Source organism: Podarcis muralis, chromosome 10 (assembly GCF_964188315.1).
Source record: "Podarcis muralis chromosome 10, rPodMur119.hap1.1, whole genome shotgun sequence".
Classification (NCBI taxonomy): Eukaryota; Metazoa; Chordata; class Lepidosauria; order Squamata; family Lacertidae; genus Podarcis; species Podarcis muralis.
The window spans coordinates 1,871,526-1,889,076 of record NC_135664.1 but is presented as its reverse complement, the minus strand read 5'-3'; the positions used below and the strand labels follow the sequence as shown (position 1 = coordinate 1,889,076).

Genomic DNA, 17,551 nt, shown 5'->3' with positions numbered 1-17,551 from the left:
AAAAAAAAAAAAGCAGTATATTGTCCTTGAAGTCTTATGATAATGTAACTTGAAGCTGAAAAGTTACAAATAATTCCAAATAGTATCATATTTTGCAGGAGGCATTTGAACACTGTTATCATTTATATACAAAATAAATGTTTGTCTCACAGCTGAAACTGAATCTTGTTATGTTTATTCCCTAGTATTTTTCAATTTTTCAGAAATGGCTATGGATCAGATTTGACTAAACCATAAATACTTATTTAATCCTCCATTTCCATTTTCTTACAATATGCATCCTAGCAGCGGACAATAAATATAGAATCAATTATTTATCCAAACCATCTTCATTCAGCCCATCCCATATCCTTAAAAATGCTAATTAAGGGACTAGTATCAATTTTTGTTTTGTGATTAAATTAATTTATATGAACACCATCTCCACAAAAGCTGCCACTGGGAACACTCCCACCAGAAATGGGGGTGTGTGGCTCTTTGTCTTTCACAGCAGCAGCATTTTGAGGAGTAACTGGGGCTAAAGTATGATAAATATCACCAGTGCACAGTGGCGATTTTAAACATTAGCCTAAGAGTGGATTCTTGAATCCTTGCTGAAGATGGTTTAATAGGCAACTTGTTCCATATTCTTCCCCATTTTATTAGGTCAACATCATAACCCAAATGCCTTTGCAACATTTTTGTAATCCTATTGGATTGTCTGTATCTAAATTACACTGCTGAAAACACAGCATCCACAATTCTTTTGAAAAAAAGATATGGTTTAGAATTCAACAGTACTTTGCATTTATTTTTTATTCTATAAATAATAATTTTCAGAAGTTGCTCATGCAACTCTAACATAGGAATGCTAACTTTTGCCTTACTAGATAAGGGGAACCTGAACAGAAATACATTCTATTTGTTTTTGGGTTGACGCTATACATATTACAATGTAGAAGATAGCTTTTCAAAATGACTAGACTAATGTGGCACCAACTGACTGCAACCTCTAACATTTCCCTTGCAAAATAATAGATCTGCAGTGTTTGTGATGGAAGAAGTATTGAGGGCCTCATGAGCACACTGGCTAGAATCCAGGGATCTGCCCCCCCCCCCCCTGCCCGCGCCCCATGTATCATCAGGCATGCACCCAGATGGAGGGGCTGCAAAATTTCTCTTCTGTATGCAATTTGTGCTACATTGGAGAAGTGCTTAGTCAAGGAACTCAGGGCTTCAGGTGCAAGATTAATTCCTTTAGGCTGTGGAGCAAGTGAGCAGCAAAATCCATTTACCTTCTCTTTCTCCCTTCCCTCCTCCTATGTTGCTTCTCTGTTTTGTTTTCATTTGTACTTTTGGTTTCTGCTGCTGCTTTTATAGCGTCAAGAAACAGCTGAAATGACCCTTCTTGTTACTTAGAACAAATGTTTCTTTGTATTTGAAACAAAGGTGTGTGTGTGTGAGTGTTGTTTGTACATGGAAAATATCTCAATTAAATTTACTTATCAACCTGCAGAGCCTTTGTGAAATATTCAAATGAGTGTTGCAAAGAGAGTAAGCAAAAGTCAAATTCAGAAGTCTCTGTAATACCTAGGGATAAGAGAGAAGGGGTGACTAATTTTTTTTGGGGGGGGGCACAATCAAGTTCAGCATCTTTTCTTCTTAATTAAAAATATATAGTTGAGTTATTTAAAGCATCAATATCAATGAATGAGATCTGGCTGTGCATGAGATATGGGCATGAAAACAGGTGGAAAACCCTGAGCCTGGGCAGAAAAAAAGCTTGGACTATATAACCCAATGACTAAACCTACTAGCCAATCAGTTTAGAAATCAGAACAGTGGAGAAGCTTATTTTATTTTATTGGCATGTTTTAAACCAGACAAGGTGAGACCGTTTTGTACCTGGATTTCCAATAGCAGAATCCAAAAAATTAAGCAATCTTGCACTGCTAAATAGCCCAATTTGCTCTAGAATGGTTGCCTGGTTTGTGAAACAGCTGTTTCCTGAAAGCCAAATATAATACAAGGCTGAAGAAGAAGAAGAAGCCTGTGACGCACATGTAGCTGATGACATTTGTTTCTTGTTTCATAGAAGGACGTTTTATGGGCAAAAATAAAATGAGGATATTTATTCCTAGTAATGGCAAAAGAGAGGTTGTCTTCCTGTGATGGGAGAAAGATATCATTTATTTGAGAGGCAGCGGCGGAGGAAGCCGCTCGGGCGCCTGGGGTGAGCCGCCCATAGGGGTGGGGCGCACCGCAGAGCCTCCGAGGAGTCTGCCTGCCTCCTCCCACTCAGCCGCCCTACAGCTGGGGGGGGGAGGCAGCAAGTGGACCGTTTGGGCAGCGCGTTGTGTCCGACTCTTCGTGACCCCATGGACCAGAGCATGCCAGGCACTCCTGTCTTCCACTGCCTCCCGCAGTTTGGTCAAACTCATGTTGGTAGCTTCGAGAACACCGTCCAACCATCTCATCCTCTGTCGTCCCCTTCTCCTTGTGATCTTTCCCAACATCAGGGTCTTTTCCAGGGAGTCTTCTCTTCTCATGAGGTGGCCAAAGTATTGGAGTCTCAGCTTCAGGTTCTGTCCTTCCAGTGAGCACTCAGGGCTGATTTCCTTCAGAATGGATAGGTTTGATCTTCTTGCAGTCCATGGGACTCTCAAGAGTCTCCTCCAGCACCATAATTCAAAAGCATCAATTCTTCGGCGATCAGCCTTCTTTATGGTCCAGCTCTCAATTCCATACATCACTCCTGGGAAAACCATAGCTTTAACTATACAGACCTTTGTCGGCAAGGTGATGTCTCTGCTTTTTAAGATGCTGTCTAGGTCCCAAAATACACCTTTATTAAAATATGTGAGTAACCAAGTTTCATTGGCTTTTCCCTACAGCATGCAGTTGCTATAATGAGATTATGGCTGGGTGAATCTGATCACAAGTTTCCTGCTTGAGTTTTTCTTATGTAATCTGAGGATAACAGTGGGTTCATTCTCAAAGGGCATAAACCCTGCAGGTCCTTCAGTCGACTAAACGCTATTACTGTAGGACTTGCAGTGTTAAATAATGCATATTTCCCCCTATTTCCTGTGGAGTTTTCTTGTAGTCTCAAGTGCCTTTTGGCAAAAGACCTTTACTTAAATGCCAGTCTTCACTTTATCAATGGACAGAAAATGTCCAGAGTGTGCAAAACACTGACTCAGAACAAAACACTAAGAATTATTTTTGCACAGATGAGTTTCATAACCCAGGGGCGCCTCTACATCCCTGCCACCCTGTAGATAGCGTAGTGCTTTATCTTTGTGTTAGTACTCAAGGGAGCATCACCCTACAGCAGTTTTTTAAAAACTTCCTACTGTTATGGAACTCTTCCCATATCAACCGGTCTTTCATGAAATCCCTGCACCTGCTAAGACTTCCATTCAGCTCATGTGGGTGTTAATGTGCACCCTAAAACACACCTCTATACATTCCTGGATATGAAGCTTTTCTACCTTCCAGTGCTGAGTTTTTAAACTGTGTTCACATGACTGATGTAATCCAAAATGTATATGTAATCCTGTACTTTGTTGTAAGATTTGCCTGTCTTATGTGACAGGCTTTCCCTTCCGCCTCTCCTTTCCATTTGAAACTTGCTTTTTTGTTGTTTGCTGCATTTAGGGCTTGATCTACCATGCCTCTATGTAGCACAGAAATTTACAATAAAAATGGAAACCAAAAAAGAAAGAAAAGAAACAGATAATTGCATCAAAGTTGGGGACTCAGTTGGCTGTGGTCCTGCCCTGTAGAGTACTCAAAGCCAATGTACATGTTCAGGAAAAGCATGTGGTACAGCTTTTCTTGGGCTGTACAACTTCAGAGTGCAACTGTAAAAACAATGTTAGTGAATCTCGCCATATAAAAAACATGTAGCACCTAGAAATCTAGGACATCAGGACATACCTCTGGCATACTAGCTTTCCATAGGCAGGGAAGTTTTGGCGTTAAAAGCATTTAGTCAAACAATTACCCTACTTATATTTAAACATATCCATAGCCCACCTTGTATCATATAGATCTCAGGGCAGGGTACAGAAATCTTTATAAAAACAATGAAATGCATTGGTATTCTGAAGTGGCACAGTGGCCACGGAAGGATTGTTCCAGGAGTCCTTACTGAATGTATGCGTGGATGCTCAGCGTCATGGCTTATCCAACCTTGATTACCTGATCCTGCAGAATACAAAAGCGTTTTGAGTAGTTGTTGTGCATTGCCAGAGAAGGCTCAGTCATTCTCTTTTTCTTGCCAGTTCATAAGAAATCAAAGGACAATCTGTCAGCCCAGCACCGTGCTTCAAAGAGGAAAGAGATAAACCACTTTTACCTTCCAAGCAGATAAGTATGCATAATGAAACTGTTTAGACTTGGAGATTTTTTCTTGATGGATGCTGAATGCTCTAATGTGGCAAGCTCAGAGGCAGATATTAATCGCAGAGCTTTAATGCCAAAGGGGGAAAAGAATTAACTCTGCAATTCCAATTGAAAATGTTGACTTCCTCCCATAGTAATACACATTAAAAATAATACTTTCTCTCTACAGCAGAAGTCTAGAAATAATATGACTCCTGGAGATATATGAGGGAGTGCAATCCCATTAATTCTGCAACTCATGGACTTCGCATGGTGCAATCATTATTATCTCATGATCTGCATATTCTTTTATCTATGTAACTTACAGATATTTAGATAATGGCAAACTGAAGGGCTAATTATATGTTACGTGGTCATTTACACTATTATATTTGTATCCTGCCCCTCTTCCATCATGGAAATCAAGACATGGTACACAGGGTTCCAAATTGGCCTCTCAACCAGGGATTAACAAAACCCAGTTCTGTCTAGACCAGGCTTCCTCAAGTTGTTTTTGGCCTACAACTCCCATGATCCCTAGCTAGCAGGACCAGTGGTCAGGGATGATGGGAATTGTAGTCTCAAGACATCTGGAGGGCTGAGGCTGAGGAAGCCTGGTTTAGACTCAGCAAACATGCTGCATCCTGTGGCTTCAGGCCATGTCCTGGAGCCTTATGCATGGCCCCAGGGCCATTTTTAAGAGACTGAAGCGGCTTCAGAAAGTTTAGAGCTGAGGAGCAGCCAGAGGAAAAGGATGTGCTTTACTATTTCCACATTGTAGAATCATAGAATTGTAGATGGAAGGGAACCCTCAGCTAGATCATACATGACAGATGGCTATCCAACCTCTGCTTAAAAACCTCCAAGGAGGGAGAGTCCGTCACCTGCATGTCAATGCTCCCATAAATTTCCCATGAATTTCATTTCATTTATTTCAATGAAGCTATGTAGCATATGGGAGAAGCTTCAAAGAAAAAGTGAACTATTTTCCAATTTATAAGTGCTTCCTTGCTTGATCCCTTAAAGGGAAACTCTTACTCACCACAAGCATCCAGCATCTTCTAAATTCTTGCACTTACTTTCTGTAACTTCCTTCCTTGAAGAAATTCTTTTCCCTTCCTCCTCCCTGTCACTTCCACTGACAGCAGCTGCACTGCTCAGAACCTCTCATTCTAAAGCCAGAGAAGCCACAAAGCTTTCCTAGCAAATAAAGACTATAATTTTGCCAATGTAGTCAGTTTATGCAAGTTAAGAAAAATAATGCCACCTCCATTGCTATTGTGATATGAAGTATTACACACCATTCCTATCTGCTAAAGCCAACACCACAAATTGCATTGACTTCCAAACTAGACCAGTGCTGAGTGTTTCTGAACTCACACTTTAAACCACAGCAACACATATATTTGCACTTGTGACTGATAATGATGGGAAACTACACTCTCCATTTATTTTCACAAGCCAGGCATAGACATGAAAACTGCCATGAAAACCAGAAGAAAATGCTGACTGGGCGCTAGAGAGGCTGGCTAACAGAAGGGGTGAGCTGAGGACATAAAGCTCAACTTGACATGACAGTATCTTTTCTCTGCAGCCATCTGCCTGCAGCACTAACAAAAGAAGAAGAAGACGAAGAAGAAGGCAGCTTTATTCAGGGCTTTATGAAACATTCTGCATACATTTTCTTTGCTGAGTGTTCTGGGATATTTCATCCTCTTTTTGCATGATGAAAGACTGTTTTGCCACTGAAGAAGCTTTGGGTTAAAATCTCCAAAAGGTTGTTCTGATGAGGAGAATCCCATGAATCATAAAAGGAGAAAAAGACAGTTCCAGAATCATTCATCACCAGCATCCCTTGAACAAAGTTCCACATTACAAATTCAATGTGCAACGGCCTTCCCACAGCCATCCAAGTTCTAAAGCAGCTTCTTCACCTCCAAGCTGGGAAAGAACTGCTGCAATCTGACAAGCTGAGAGACAGGCACAAAATGAGATGAGGAATAAAAATAGACAGGTACTCTCTGACTTGACAAGCAAGAGCAGGAGCGCCTTTTCCAATAAATATAGAACACTTGCTTGGTTTCTTAAAAATAAAGAAGCTCCAAGTGCCTTGTATGCTTTAATTTTCAGGTGGCCACATCTGGAAATCCTTAGTTTATAATAACAGCTCCCAAACGGACCCTCCCATCTTTCTGTTGTCTCCCACTACTGTTAAGATTTTGATTGTAAGCTCTTTGGGGCAGGGACCTGACTTTTTTAAGGCAAAGGAGTGCTTCAGTTACACTGTAAAACACTTCACACATTGATGCTGCTACATTAATATTAACCTTCAAACTCATTTTATACCACGAGGGTGATCTGAGTCTTGAGAGTGGGAAAGGGCAAGCTGGACTATGTGGAATTCACATTTGAAAACCTGGGGAATCCTGTTCAGTCTCATTCTGGAAGTCTGACTGCTTGTTTTCAAATGATAATACTTCAGCAGCAACACAGCTGACTGTATGTTGGCCAGGCGTTCTTAAATATTCTGACCCAGTGCATGCATGCTCAGAAGGATCCGCTTCTGATTTCATTAGAACTTCTATCCAACCAAATGTGCACAGGATGGCATCCTATGTCTATTAAATAATGGTTTGACAGCGTTTTTGAACCCAGGGCATGGAACTGTTAGGATCGTCATGAAAGCTACTTTGAGCTTAACAAAGTGAAGGGCAGGAAAGTGATGCCACGTGTATATTACAAGAGAAGCACTATAGCATTATTTGTGTGTATTGCTGTGGGATAAATCACTCAGAAGCCTTTTTAAAGGGAATTGCTGTGCTCTGAACATACCCTCTGGTTAGCATGATCTTCCAAAGAAAAATAATCAAAGCACTAACGTGATTCCTGTTTTGCCCCAACTTCTAAAGCTCCTTGTTGTGGCATTCACCTTGTGCAATGCTCTGCAAATGAAGTCTGCCGGGGCCCTCAAGTGTATTCCTTCAGCCTCCAGGATAGCTCAGTCGGTACAGCATGAGACTCTTAATCTCAAGGTTGTGTGTTTGAGCCCCAAGTCGGGCAGCAGATTCCTGCATTAAAGGGGGTTGGACTAGATGACCCTCATGGTCCCCTCCAACTCTACAATTCTATGATCATCCAAGAGCCTCATTTAGAGATCTCCCAGGAAAAGACTTTGAAGTCATATGCACAAGATGTCTGGTGAAGGAATTTTTCATAAGGCTTTTGGCTGATTTAGAAATGCCTGTGCTGGGTTAGATTGTGTTTGTTTTAATGACTGCTGAATTTCTGTTTTATTGTACTGGGATTAGTCTAGAATATTATCTGTCTTGTTATGTGCCATTATAATCAAATAATAATAATAAAATAATAATAATAATAATAATAATAATAATAATAATAATAATAATAATAATAATAATTTATTATTTATACCCTGCTCATCTGACTGGGTTTCTCCAGCCACTCTGGGTGGCTCCAAACAGAATATAAGTAATAATAATAATAATAATAATAATAATAATAATACTAATAAGGCGATAAAACATCAAACATTAAAAACTTTCCTAAACAGGGCTGCCTTCAGATGTCTTCTAAAAGTCAGATGCAATGGTACCTCGGGTTAAGAACTTAATTCGTCCTGGAGGTCCATTCTTAACCTGAAGCTATTCTTAACCTGAAGCATCACTTTAGCTAATGGGGCCTCTCACTGCCGTTGCGTCGCCACTGCGTGAAGCAAAGTTCTTAACCCGAGGTACTATTTCTGGGTTAGCGGAGTCTGTAACCTGAAGCGTCTGTAACCCGAGGTACCACTGTAGTTGTTTATTTCCTTGACATCCGAAGGGTGGGTGCCACCACCTATAACCTCGCAGGGAGGGAACTGTCAGAAGACCCTCAGAGCTGGATCTCAATGTCCGGGCTGAACGATGGGTGTGGAGACACGCCTTCAGGTCTACTGGGCCAAGGCCGTTTAGGGCTTTAAAGGTCAGCACCAACGCTTTGAATTGTGCTCGGAAAAGTACTGGGAGCCAATGTAGGTTTTCAGGACCGGTGCTATGTGGTCTCGGTGGCCACAACCAGTCTAGCTGCCGCATTCTGGATTAGTTGTAGTTTCCGGTTCTCCTTCAAATGTAGCCCCACATAGAGTGCATTGCAGTAGTCCAGGCGGGAGATAACTAGAGCATGCACCACTCTGGCGAGACAGTCTGTGGGCAGGTAGGGTCTCAGCCTGTGTACCAGATGGAGCTGGTAGATAGCTGCCCTGGACACAGAATTGACCTGTGCCTCTATGGATAGCTGTGAGTCCAAAGTGACTCTCAGGCTGTGCACTTGGTCCTTCAGGGGCACAGTTACTCCATTCAGGACCAGGGATTCCTCCATACCTGCCTGCCTCCTGTCCCCCCAAAGCAGTACTTCTGTCTTGTCAGGATTCAACCTCAATCTGTTAGCCACTATCCATCCTCCAACCACCTCCAGACACTCACACAGGACAATTCACTGCCTTCACTGGTTCTAATTTGAAAGAGAGGTTTAGCTGGGTATCATCCGCATACTGATGAACACCCAGCCCAAACCCCCTGATGATCTCTCCCAGTGACTTCATATAGATGTTGAAAAGCATGGGGGAGAGGACAGGACCCTGAGGGACCCCACAAGTGAGAGCCCAGGGGTCTGAGAAGAGGAGGTCAAGGGGTGATATGATAGCCATGTTCAAATATATAAAAGGATGTCACATAGAGGAGGGAGAAAGGTTGTTTTCTGCTGCTCCAGAGAAGCGGACACGGAGCAATGGATCCAAACTACAAGAAAGAAGATTCCACCTCAAGATTAGGAAGAACTTCCTGACAGTAAGAGCTGTTTGACAGTGGAATTTGCTGCCAAGGAGTGTGGTGGAGTCTCCTTCTTTGGAGGTCTTTAAGCAGAGGCTTGACAACCATATGTCAGGAGTGCTCTGATGGTGTTTCCTGCTTGGCAGGGGGTTGGACTCGATGGCCCTTGTGGTCTATTCCAACTCTATGATTCTATGATTCTATGAACACTCATCCTCCACCACCACTTTCTGAACACGGCCCAGGAGGAAGGAGCGGAATCACTATATAACAGTGCCCCCAGCTCCCAACCCCTCTAGTCGGTCTAGAAGGATGTTATGGTCGATGGTGTCAAAAGCCGCTGAAAGATCCAGCAGAACTAGGAAACAGCTCTCACCTTTGTCCCTAGCTCACGGGAGATCATCGACCAGTGCGACCAAGGCAGCTTCAGTCCCATGATGAGGCCTGAATCCCGACTGGAAGGGATCCAAATGGTCCGCTTCTTCCAGGTGTGCCTGGAGTTGTTCAGCAACCACCCGCTCAATCACCTTACCCAAGAATGGTGGATTTGAGACTGGGCGATAGTTGACCATATTGGCCGGGTCTAAAGAAGTTTTTTTTAAGAAGCGGTTTAATAACTGCCAGTGGGTCTGGGACGCCTATAGCAACTGCTACTTGGCAGGCTCGACACTGAGCTCTAACCAGCGTTCAGTTCAATTCAAAATTCAAAACACCACTGATTAAAAACTATTTAAAACACCTAAAAGCATTTAAATAATTACTTAATAACATTACCACGGGGGGAGGTGGCCCTTTGGGGGTGAGACAAGGGCGAGGGACAAGGGCGTGTTCCCCTGCCAAACCACCTTGAGTTCCTTGAAAGCAAGGCAGGGTAGAATTTCTAAAATTTAAATTAAATTATTGAATCATTAAAGCCCCTGATATTAGATTTTTACATGCTGCACTAATTACGGGCATTTCTAAATCATGCGTTATCAGCTAGCTATGACAAGTAACAACAGATGAAACTGTTCCTCTTGACAGGCGGGTGAGGTGGGTCTATGTTGTGGGAGTTAAAATGCAGATCTTCCAGACAGAATATTGGACTGAAGATGTCACCTGCTATTTTTGCTTCCAATAGAGCTTTAGTGCAACTTTTCAAAGTATTTGTTCTCCAAGGGACTTGAAAATCTTACACACATATCATTATTTTATCTTATAGCAGTCCTCACAGAACTGCAGGACTCATGTTTCATGCAGCAAGACAGATTATCTGCATTCAGCTTCAACCCAGTTTCCAATATCTCAAATCCATGTGTCTTTTGCAGTACAGGAAGATAAGAATTACGGTATACTGAGGCATTAGGCTGCCAAGCATGAAGGAAACACGTGTTTGACTACCTAAGAACCAGAGAAAGAGAGAACTTAGATGACAAACACACTTTGGTTAACCTACTAGTCATAATAATAACTAGTGCAAATGAAGCTGAAACTCCCTGTCGTTCTTCAGAATGCACCTTTTCTGCTCAAAGACAACCTCCTCAGTCATAATCCACTGACACATAGTGGCTGACACATAGCCCCTGTGTATGTGTGTTTTTCTCTTCCAAATATGCAGGCATTTTCTTCTTTCTTGGAAGAAACCCTGAAAAGGGTACTATAATTAACACCTATTATCTCATCTCACAACACACTGGGTTAAAACTGGTGATCCCCTGTGTAAGTGATGGGTCACAGGATTTACCTCCCCCTGACTGGCTGAATCCTGCTAATCTCTGCCCAAACCTTCCTTGCAAACAACATAAAAATAGCAGAATTTGAGAAACAGGTTGTCTCCATCTTTACTAGCCTGAAATACTTGCTTTTTCCCTCTTCCCGCAATGGGGCCCAGGCATTGCCTGAGAGAATACTCTGCTACATACACTGAAACAGTTCCTTTAGGACTTGCGTTAAGTAAGCACTAACCAGTCATTTTGTGCCTTTCTTTCTTTCTTTTAAAAGCAACTCTCATTCTCTATCTCTCTTTATCTTACCACTTTCTAAACATACCTTAATAAACATAAAGCTGCTGAAAATTCCTAGCGCATTGTAACACAGATTCTGCCCCCCCCCCCACTTGCCTATATGGTCAGCTGCATTAATATTCTTTCAAGAGAAGGTGCATCAGAATAACAGGGTTAGATCCCCATATCTTAGCAGTGGGCCTGACTCAAAGGCAGAGAACGATCAGGCCTGCTGGCAGCTACCTCTGTTTAAGTACAAACATGAGCCTCTTGGCTGGTTTTTCAGCCAGGAGAGGATGCATGTGCCTGAGCTGTATCAGGAAAGGGATTGGGCATTACAGGGGGTTGGACTAGATGACCCTTGGTGCCCCTTCCAACACTACATTAGGTAAAGAGGTAGCTAGAGAGGCTGCGACTGGCCCAAGGTCACCCTGTAAGCTTCATGACTGAATGGGGATTTGAACCCTGATCTCCCAGGTCCTAGTCTGACACGCTAATCACTACACCACACTGGCTTCCCAGAGCACTTCTGCTATGAGATAAATTAAGTAGGTAAATAAAGATAGAGGAAAGCAAACTGAGCAAACTACTTACGTCTGAGGAAAATGGAACCTGGAGCTCAGTCACAGATCCAGGAGTTCACAAATGCAGTCACCATTGAGAGGTGTACATTTAACACCAGTAGCCATCAGAGAAACTCTTCAGTAGACTTGTGATTGATTGCCTCTTGCGCCTGCGGGCTGTGCAGCATCACAGTCATGGGCGGCGTGGGAGGGGTGGCTACAAACACGCAGGCACACAAGCCCTGCACCCGCTGCTGCTCCTTGGTGAAAAAGCAAAAGCCCCACCAGGCACAGGTTACAACAACAACAACAACAACAACAACAACACTTCCTTTGCCTCTGTAGAGGCAAGACAGCTGAGCCTCACTGCGGCCCAGAAACAATGGCTGGGCACTAGGCATCGCCACAAGTCTATGGGCAACTAAACAAGGGGCTGGTTCACTTTCTTACACACGCGCTCCTCTTCCTTTGGTGGACTCCTCTACTTCGCCAGACGTATACCCCTGTGCCACATACCCAAGAAGGGTTTTCAGCTGCAATCTCCCAGCCCTCAGCTGTTTCCTGAGAAGGAACAGTCACATACACTGCGCCTTTAAGTCATTCTGTAATGTGCTACATTATAGAAACAGGGAAGAAGAGGGGCTGTGTTCCTGCTCTACCCTATGGCAAGAAAAACATTGGGAAAAGCAAAGATTTGGGCCTGTGGTCAGATCTCTCACAGAGCAGCTTTGCCTCAGCCGCGAGGTTCCCAATTCTGAGGAAGTTTGGGGGTTTTGCAGGGGGAGGGGGAATCCAAGGAAATGTAGAGTCCCTACTGTGGGATGTAAACACAGGAGCAGTCAATGACAACATTCCTAGAGTGTACATGTTAGAACATGGGGAGGGATGTCTGTCCAGCAAGCAGGTAAACTTCCTGGGGACGGACTTCCTCCGCATGTGACCAGAGGTGGGTGTGGCCTCACCTGTGCAGGTAATGACAAAAGCACAGGGCAGGCAGCCATCTCTCTCTCTCTCTCTCTCTCTGCCATCTTCCTTCGATGAGGAAACATCTAAGGATGCTCTCTTGGCTCCCAGCCAAGAGAGGAGATAAGGCCTATCTTGCTACAAGATAGATTCTAAATGTATGTAACCTTTTTAAGCTGTGCCTTCTGGGATCACTTTGTGAACAGAACATGAGTAAACTCTTTTATACTTTTATGAAGACTGTGTCGTGTCTTGTATTTTAAGAGGGAACTAAAGGGGAAATTACCAGAGTAATTATTATAGAGGTTCTAGCGAACCTGTGCAAGCGTTACCGTTGCGCACTTAAAGGGGAATGTTTATAAACTCTGCTGATATTTTGGGAACTTGTTAGCACAAGTTGGATAAGGATATAATTAGTCAATATATCCTCTCCTGCACCCCAGAACATTCCCACACCTACCCAACTAGTAAGTCAGTGGTGCTTAGGGTGTTGGGCCTGAGTTTAAAATGCAACTCAGCTTGGGAGACCTGAGTTCAAATCTCAACTCAACAATGAAGCTCACTTTCCTGGGTGAGCGTCTCAGTCTCGCCAACCGCTCAGGGTTGTAGTGAAGATGAAATGGGTATTCCACATTGAGCCCCCTAGAAGAAATATGGGATATAAATGTAATAAAACCAAAGCGGTAAAGCAAGAATTAAAAATTCCCTACTGAAATAAAACAGAAGCTTTGGAGCATACATTAAATAATGCTTTGCGCTTGCACTGATAACTGAGTAACACAAACACCTGAGCTGCCAAAACGTATGTCTTGAGAGCTGTTTTTAATGCTGGATGATAGGAGGAGCGGTTGGATACCTGTAGAGACTAGTAGAGAACAGATAAAGTATCTGAGGGAGATGAAAAGTTGTTTGATAGGTTACTTGTTGAGAGGAGTATTTTAAACACTGCTGCAGCCAAAAGCATATGGGGTGTGGATTCTGGAGTCTGTTACAGAAAAGAACAAGTAAAGACAACTAACACCTACACATTTGCAGCTGATCTGACCTGAAGCAAACTGGTTGCCATGGCAGAATTATTTCCTAGCAGCACACAATATTTACCTCACTGAATTCACACTGCTTTTTTCCTCACCCTAAAAGTTCTTTGCCAGCACTAGTCAAAATGACTGACAGCTTGAAAAACTGAAGACCTTTTCACAGAATGAGTTTTTCTCTTTCACATTACAAAATTACTTCCAGTAGCCAAAAGGGATTGAAACACTGCCGCTTTGCTTCCCCTCATGTTTCCTTGTTCCAAACTGGTCATCGCCCCCAATTTTGGAGCAAAGTGTCTCACCTGCTAGATTCCAACCACTTTCCCGTAAACAGCATAAACCTCAAGCTGTGAAACTGTTCAAACTTAACACAGTTCTGAGCCACTTAACAAAAGGCATAGTATTTCAATATAGCACTTCAAGGAGGCCCACTCACAACAAAATAGTTGTGTTCTATGTTATACATCAAGCACTGCTGGGGTTGTTTCTTTTTGTTTTCCTTCTAAAAAATTAAAAAATTAAAGCTTAAAAGAAATGCAAAGATCAACTACAAAGTATATTTCCTTTAATACAAAAATATGAAAAAACGAATCTAAATAAAAACAAAAACAAAGGAAGAAAGAAAAGGGGGAGGAGAGAAAAGGAGGTAGGGCTTCCGATTATTCATCTGTCAGCTATACATAAAAATAATTCAAAACATTGGCTCTTTTTCATGCAAAAATACCCAAGGAGTTTCCAATCATTAATAAATATCAACAATTATTTTTATCTAATTAAATATGTCAACTTTACCATACATCTCTCAAAAAAAATTCCCCGATCTATTTTTTATCAATAAATTTTTATTCTGGAAATATGGCCCAGAGAAAAAAGTTTGAAAACCACTGAACTTGAGAGTGCTTTGCACGTTCCTCACTTGTTAATTGTAGCATCAAGAGAACACTTTCAGGTGTGAATGAGCCATCTCAAGACTAAAGTTTCATATCACCTGATATTAAAACTTCTCATTGGACTGCAGTTATCTATGAGTCAAGTCACAAATCAACTAGTGAACATGAATATGTGAATCAGCCCCAGGCCAGAGCAGAGTGGGGAGCAGGTGGGCATGGGCATGCGATTTTGAGGTTGCTTACTCCAAGTCTCCCAGTACGTAGAGGCAAAGATGGACCCTTTGGTAAAGATTACTGAAATGGGGCATACATTTCCATCTGGCCTGGGCCTCTTGCCAGCTTTCCATGGCCGTGATCAGCACTTTGAAGAAAAGGAGTGATGCTGTGTCCCACGTGGGAAGCTTCAGAAGCATCTGCTGTATGACACGCCATTGTGAGACTGTACTATTGGTCTAATTCTGTGCAGCTCTTTACATTTTCTTGGAAAGAGTACTGGGGTACTTTTAAAGACTAATTAATGTATCGCAGCATGAATTTTTTGCAGGCAAGTTCATTCTTCCTGTGGAGTGGAGTGGAGGCCCATGTACCCATATTTATGGTTACCAGATGTCCCTGTTTCCTGGGGACGGATTTTCAAATCTGTCCCTGGACAAAGTCCGTCCCTGGAATGTCCCCGGATTTCATTTAATGTCCCCGGAATTATATTTTAAGTGTTGTAGATTTATTAGTAGGGAATGAATATTGTGTGATTGGTTCAATGGCACAAAACACATCATCTGGGAACTTCAGGTGAGGCAAAATGGCGGGCGCCACGGCAGCAAGCAGCTCCTGAAGCCAGCCAGAGCCAACTGTGCTACCAGGCTGGCTCCGGGCTGCTGAGACTGCCGCTGCCGCCGCCGCTGCCGAGGGGGAATTGGGGACGCCCGGTGCATCAACTGGGGGAACTGCTGACACCCTCTCCCTGTGACCCAAATCGAGCCAGGAGCGAGAGCACCCAGCCACCTGGCTGACTGCCCAGCGGCACTCCGGGGCCAGGAAAACCCCAGAGCCGATGCAGGGAGAAGGAAGAGAGAGAAAGAGGAAGGAGAAAAAAGAGGGGAGCCCTGACCTTGCCGCATTGCTGCTGCTGCTGCTGCCACTGAGGAGGAGAGGTAGGAGGGCACCGGGAGGGCAATGACACGTGGCCGAGCCCAGGTCTGACCGGAGCCTACTCCATGGTGGCTAGCGCTCCAAGAGAGCAGGCCAGGGCCCAGATGAAGGCCACGTGACAGAGGAGACCACAAAAGAGGAGATACTACTTCTTAATTTTTTTTTCCAAAAAAAAAAAAAGTGTCCCCAAATTCTTGGGGGGAAATCTGGTAACCTTACACCATATTGGAATAGGCTCTCCCTTTGAAAGCTCAAACAGCAATACATTTGATAACCTTTAAGGTTTTGCTTGATGCTCTGTCTTTATTTGTTACAACAGGCTGGCATAGTCGTTCTCCCAAAATTAGTTCTTAGGTTTCATGAACGAAAGGTTCATGCTCACCTGGAAAACGATAAATAACACACCACAGCAAAAAATTTCCAGTTGTGTCCCAGGGAAACTTGGGGTTCCCCCAAAGCCTTTCATGGTCTCCTCAGTCAGAAGCTCTGTAATGATGGGCAAACTTGCCTACAAGCTCAGCTTACCCATCTGCTATCTTGTATGCCTCCTAAGTAAGATTGTGTTGAGAATTAGCTACGATATCTGGGCTGGATCTAGACCCATCAAATAAGTGATTCAGTTAAACACACTGTAAACTTCATACAGGGAAATCCCGTTGGTGAAAAACGGGACTCCACAACGCCATCTCGTGTCACAATGTTATAACACATACAGTATAAAGTGCCTCAGGTTCAAATGTCACCTCTGTTGTTGTTGTTGTTGTTATTGTTGTTGTTTAGTCGTGTCCTACTCTTTGTGATCCCCTGGACCAGAGCACACCAAGCACTCCTGTCTTCCACTGCCTCCCACAGTTTGGTCAAACTCATGTTGGTAGCTTTGAGAACACTATCCGTCCACCTCGTCCTCTGTCATACCCTTCTCCTTGTGTCCTCAATCTTTCCCAACATCAGGGTCTTTTCCAGGGAGTCTTCTCTTCTCATGAGGTGGCCAAAGTCTTGGAGCCTCAGCTTCAGGATCTGTCCTTCCAGTGAGCACTCAGGGTTAATTTCCTTCAGAATAGAGGGGTTTGATCTTCTTGCAGTCCATGGGACTCTCAAGAGTCTCCTCCAGCACCATAATTCAAAAGCATCAATTCTTCAGTGATCAGCCTTCTTTATGGTCCAGCTCTCACTTCCATACATCACTACTGGGAAAACCATAGCTTTAACTATACAGACCTTTGTCACCTCTATTGTGAAGTGGTAAGTAGAAGGCCTTAGGCAACCTAGTCTCTCTCTGTCTCTCAACCTCAGCACCCACCCCATCTGTCATACAGGGAAAATAACATTCACCTGCCTTATAGGATTTTTGTCTTTTCACCATTACAGGATAATGTCTGTGAAACACTCTAAAGTGCTACACAAATGCCAACTATTATTATCTTCCCATACAACTATAGGGGAGGGTTCTGGGTGTGTTCTAGGGCACACTCAGTCATTCATGCAGGATATGTGCTGCCTAGAACACTCCCCAGAACTTTGCAGAATATAAAGGGAGGAAAATATTTTATAGAAAAGGCCGAAAACCAATACATCAGGGGGTGAAATGGAAACCATGGGTATTGAAGAAATAAATCACCCAGCTTTCATTCAGGACCAAACTGCATTATCGTTTGGCTAGGGACAGATAAATGACAAAAGGGTTAGTAATGAGAGCATTATTCTCTGTTATAAGACTTATATGAGCAATATTACTCAAAGCAAATGATTCAACTGTGATTGCCAGTGATTAAAAGT

The 17,551-nt window shown here is 43.1% G+C and overlaps 1 protein-coding gene and 1 long non-coding RNA gene across 2 annotated transcripts in view; both read right to left on the bottom strand.

Annotated features, from left to right (window-relative positions):
* The window catches only part of CAMK1D (calcium/calmodulin dependent protein kinase ID), a 214,204-nt gene that overhangs the window by 177,759 nt on the left and 18,894 nt on the right, over positions 1-17,551 (bottom strand). The gene's annotated exons all lie outside the window — the stretch shown is intronic.
* On the bottom strand, positions 5,997-15,957 carry LOC144329117 (uncharacterized). Its single transcript, XR_013394526.1, has 3 exons — positions 13,159-15,957; positions 11,771-12,550; positions 5,997-6,151 (listed from the first exon to the last, which is right to left on the bottom strand). It is a non-coding gene; the product is annotated as an uncharacterized LOC144329117 (long non-coding RNA).